Source organism: Tupaia chinensis, unplaced genomic scaffold (assembly GCF_000334495.1).
Source record: "Tupaia chinensis unplaced genomic scaffold, TupChi_1.0 Scaffold000246_1, whole genome shotgun sequence".
In the NCBI taxonomy this organism is placed as follows: Eukaryota; Metazoa; Chordata; class Mammalia; order Scandentia; family Tupaiidae; genus Tupaia; species Tupaia belangeri.
In genome coordinates this window covers 66388-72126 of record NW_006159724.1, presented here as the reverse complement: position 1 = coordinate 72126, position 5739 = coordinate 66388, and positions in this window count along the sequence as shown.

Below are 5739 nucleotides of genomic sequence, written 5' to 3'. Positions count from 1 at the left end.
CAGGACAAATATTGCTATTCCCAGAAATTCCTACTGATAAGAGTTAGATACTCTAACATTAGTTTAACAGATGCATTAAAAAGTATTTAACTAATTTACTATCTTCTTCTTATATTAACAACTTAAAAAGGTAACCAATACTTTTGTTTTCTTCATTGTCACAACATGTAACTAACAATTAAGAACACTTTTACACTTGTATAAGAATGCATGTACTGGGACTAGCAGTTAGCATAATGGCTATGTCGCTGAACTCCCATGTAGTAGACCATGGTTCGAGTCCTGGAGCTGGTGGCTTAAACTCATACATGGCACATGTGTGTGTGTGCCCAGGATTCCTGACAAGAGAATGGAGGAGAGGAATTGCTGTGTGGCCATCCCCCCAGTGGGTGATTTCTTGCTTTCTGTCTCTCTGTTTCTGTCTGTCTGGCGAGCACATGTACCCTATAGCAAAAACCTCTCAAAAAAAAAAAAAAAGAATGCATGCACTGAGCTAATACATATTTCAATTTCATTTTGAAATCTTAAAGTTATCTTCAAGATTAAAAGTATTGTTTCACTCATTCAGCACACTTTCAGTTATTCAGTAATTATTCATACAGTGTGTGGTTATTTCATCTTATTTTATGAAAAATAGATTTTTTTTTTGCAAAGACAAATAGAAATAATGACTTTCCTAAATATTTGAGGAAAAAACAAACACAATTTTTTTTGTGAAGAAAGAGTAGATTGAAGTTAGCACTTATTTTGAATTTCCCATAGATGTACCAGATGTATCCAAATGATTACCAGGTTACTAGGCTTTTCTCTGGTAATTGAAAAAAAAAAAAATCAAATAAAAGCGCCTAAGATGTTGAATCTGACCCGAGAAGTAATTCATGCTCCACCGACATGACCAGGAGTCCCTTCCCCAGGTCTCCCCTCCCCTGTCACTGCAGCTTGCCTGGGTTTATGCTTCTCATGAAGGCCTCGGACAGCATGGACCATGCCATCCTGGGCTGTCTGACACCAAGTGCCCTTGTGGCCTTATGGGAGTCAGCCACCACCTTTCCAGCTCCTCCTCCTCTCCTGACTGTCAGGGAGATGGGCCTACATAAAGGGCTCCAAGCTGCCTCACATGACCTACTGCCCAGCACTGAGTGCAGTGTCCAGCGGGTCTCAACAGCAAGAGCTCCAGCTCCTTACAGACCCAGACATGGGAACTGCTTGGACACTTAGTCGGGGGCCTGAGTCTATTAGGAATCCTGTCCTCACTCCTTCTCAACCCTGACATATTATTCATTAATTTCCTCATGATTTTCCTTATTTCTATCAGGATTTTCATCTTTCTGGTTGTGTCTTTATGTTGCCCAAATTCCAAAACTTGGAATCAGATAAGGAAAGCCTCTGAGGCATTGAATAAGCCACTTCCCTTTTTTTCAGACTGTATAAAATGACAGCATCAGAGGAGGAGGTGTCCATTCTCTAAGCTTTTTTGGATTCAGGATGGGAAAGTGTCAAAAGCCACATTCTGCAATCAGAGAGCTGCGTGCTCCCCAGGTGGACTCCCCTCACTCAGGCAGGTCCTGCCCCATCTCAGCCCCAGTGACCTCAGTGCTCTCAGAGACAGAAACTGAGGTACAGTGCCTTGGGTCACCTCCAGTTGTCTTAACTCATACCCTGTCAGGGAAAGAAATGGGAATTCTCAAAGAGCAACTGTAAGTTTAAGCATAATTGGTGCTAAAGGTCCCGTGAACTGGCTTGTACTAAATGACACTAACGTCCAGGGATGCTCCACTACTGCACGTCAATCAAGAAAGACTTTAAGGATGGACACCCAGAGACAACCTCAGCTGAAACACACACATCATAGGGAGCTGGCAACAGAATGGCAAAGACTCCAGCAGCCATATTGGAAATGCAGATTACACACCTTAGGAAGGCTAGTGATGCTGAGAGGCCTGATGTAGTGGGAATGGAGGCTGGGAGACGAGGACCCTCTTCTGAAGCCTAAAGGCTGCTGTGTCTTTCTGATTCTGCAGAAGCAAAGTGACAGCACTTAGATGACCCTGGTGTATGACGTGTGAGTGAAAAGAGCCAGGCACAGGACAAATACCGCATGACATCATGTACTGAGGGAGCCTGAGCACTGAAACCATAATTGAGAATAAAACGGTGGTTACGGGAGCAGAGAGGATATGGGTTTGGGACAGGTTGGTCAGACAGTAGAAATATTCAGTTAGATGAATGTTCAGGAGATCCATTGTCTAACATGGTGACTACAGTCAATAAGCATGTACTGTTCATTGCTTCAATATTGCTAAGACAGTAGATCTTTTTAAAAGTTTTATTCTAAAATTTTAATTTATTATTATTATTCTAAAGGATTTATTTGCTTAGGACTCATGTGCTTGCTGGAAGACAGAGAGAGACAGAAAGACAGAAAGCAAGAAATCACCCCACAGAGGGAATTGCCATGCCATGATACCTTCCCCTCCATTCCCTTCGCAGGATTTGGGGCAACTCACACAGGCACCCAGCGTGAGTTTTAATGCACCAGGTCGGGGACTAGAACTGCACTTGACTAGAGGGAGATCCACTGATGTACTTTTTATACTATCTACTGCTCCCAGTAATTCTTAATTTCCTATAGGGCATGTGTGTTCACTAGAGAAAGAGAGAGATGGAAAGTGAGAAAGCAAGTTCTCAGGTACAAGACTTGAACTGTGGTCAACCACGTAAGGGCCCAGGGCCCCAACCACAACTGGCTCTGACACAGTAGATTTTATGATTTTTAAAACTAATTGATTTTTTACTCTTTACCACTTTACTGAATTAAAAAAATGGAAGATTCCATATTTTCAAAAGGCTCCTTTCCATAAAGTAGATTTTTCTAGTTGACAGATTCAGAAACACACTGTAGAGGAATGGAACACACTGGATGTGGAAGGAAGGGCCTTGGCACAGAGCAGACCACAGACACGAGCTGAGGTTGGGGAAGAGTCCTGTTGTGACCTGCCTAAGGCTGCTTTCTGGCCCTTTGGCCCTGTCAGTACTGTGGATGCTGCCACTGCTGCTCCTGCCACTGCCACTGCTTGGACTCTATGTCTCAGGAATCCCAAAATACTGTGTTTCCACTGCTCCTTTTGGTCTGTGGGGGGAAGATGGTTATTGTCTTCATTGACATTCCTTCTCCTTTTCCAGATGTGGAGGCATTCTCTCATTCCAGCAGGTGGAGGGCAGTGATGTGAGACTGCCTCATGAGAAGGAACAGAAGAGGCTGAGCTTGAATGTTGCTCCTGACCCTTGAACCCTGGCCTCTGAAGTGGACTCTGCAGCCAGTGAGTCCACCTCAGCCTCACAGGAGATTTTAAATATTCTTCCCATGGACCAGGAGATGACAAAATGATTACTTTGCTAGACTCCCATGTAGTTGACTGTGGTTAGTGTCCCTAATGGTGGCTTGAAACTCATACCAGGCTCCTGTGCATGAGTGTCCAGGATCCAGAGAGGAAAATGGAGGATAAGGGATTGCAGTATGGCCATCTTCCCTGGGGGTATGATTTCTCACTTACAGTTTCTCTGTCTCCCTGGCAAGAGCATTTGTTCTGTAGTGAAAATCTCTCTCTCACTAAAGAAAAAAAAAAAAAAGAAAAACAACAATCAACAAAAAACATATCAATAAAATTCTCCACACAAAAAGTTTAGTATATGGAATAATGAATAGGTTAATTAGCTACACTTAAACTTTCCATAACACAACATTTTCTAAATATTGTGTTGTATACTGTGGATATCTAAAATTTGTTGTCAATTTAAAATACATAAAATTAAATATAATGGAAATGGAAACAACCAATAAAATTAACTGGAAATTTATGGTTTCAGAGAATATATTTACAAATGAGATGGGGTTAATATCCAAAACAATTAAGGAATTCACACAACTCAATAGTAATATGCCAAATAACCTATTCAAATGGGCTAAAAGGGCCCATAGGTGGCATAGAGGTGTTTAAGGTCCTGGATCCCAACTGACTGAATAGGGTTTGAGTCCTAATTTGGATGGCTTGAAAATTATGCTGAGTGGATGTGTGTTTTGAGCCCTGGATCCTGAGAAGAGAAGGAGAAGGGACTGCAGTATTGCCATCCCCCCCCCACACACACAGGTGAATTCTCACTTTGCCCCTTTCTCTGGTGAGTGTACACTCTGTATGCAAATAAATAAATAAATAAATTTTTAAAAATCCGCAAAGCACCTGAATACACATTACACTGAAGAAGAAGTAAAGATGGCCAACACATATGTGAACAGATGCTGAACATCATTGATGTCAGGGAAATGCAACTAAAACTGCAGTACGATGTAATTTCAATTCTGTCAGGATGGCTGTTATCAAAAAGAAAAGAGATAATGACCTTGGCCAGGATGTGAATAAAACAAAGCCTTTGCACACTACTGGTGGGATTATAAGTTGGTGCAGCCATGTGAAAAATAACACGGCAATTCCTTAAAATATGAAAATTAGAGAAACCCTGTGATACAGCAACCCTTCAACTGGGTGTGCGCCCATGGTTATATATACCCAAAGGAAGTGATATTAGCTCATTGTAGAGTTTTTATAGAGATTTTTGCACTCCCATATTCATTGCATTATTTTCATAACAGCCAAGATAGGGAAACAACCCAACTGTCCAGCAGTTAATGAAAGGATAAAAAAATTGTGGCATAAAAACACAAACACTCACACACACAAACACAGTGGGAAGTCACTCAGCCTTAAAGAAGGAGATATTGCCAATTGCAACAACATGGATAAACCAGAAAAACATGCAAGTGAGATAAACCAGATACTGAAAGGAAAATCCTGCATGATCTTACTTCTATGTATCATTGGAAGGGATAGAGCCCCATCTTAAATACACAGGAACAATGAGCAGAGAGGTGGTTACCAGGACTGTAGGATGGGAGTCACCAAAGCATACAAAGTTACAGATCTGGAGGATGAATACGTGTGCAGATGTGAGGTTTAACAGGAGGACTGTAGTTACAATACTGTATTGAAAGCAGGAGATTTGCCAAGAGTAGATTTTAAATTCTTTTATTCCCTCACCACACACATTCAGGATGACTGTGAGATGATGAAAATACTAATGCGCTTGACTGTGGAAATTTCTCTATGAATAAGTGTATGAAAACATCATGTTGTACACACTAAACCTACACAGTAAAAAGTTTAATTAAAAACATATTTTTTAAGAATTACTTTATTACACTTATGGTCATTATTATTTGTTTAATTTGGGAAAGACAGAGAGAGAGAGAAAGAAAAGGAAAGTGGAAAGCAAGCCACCAGGTCCAGGGCTTGAACTCAGTTGGCCATGTGGGGATCCATCATCTTAATGATCATGCCACCTACCTGTGCCTCAAAATATATTTATTTCTATATGAGATCTCCTAAAACAGGATTGTGTCCCTAGCATGGCGGAGGCCATGCAGCTAACACAGGCAGAGCCTAAAGAGCTGCTTCTCATGTCTAAGTAAGGCTTGGGTGAGAAGAGCTGCAGGCAAGGCCACCGTTATGAGCTCAAGCTTTCAACTGTGTTTGTTGTACTGTTCTGTGCTGTTTTTGCTTTCAATCTCTCTGTCATGGGCTTTACTGTCATCATGGTACCCCAGTACCCTGTAAGGGTAAAATAACACCCCCCATCCTTACTGTAACTTTTACAATAAAACCAACTAATAATCCTGAAAGAATG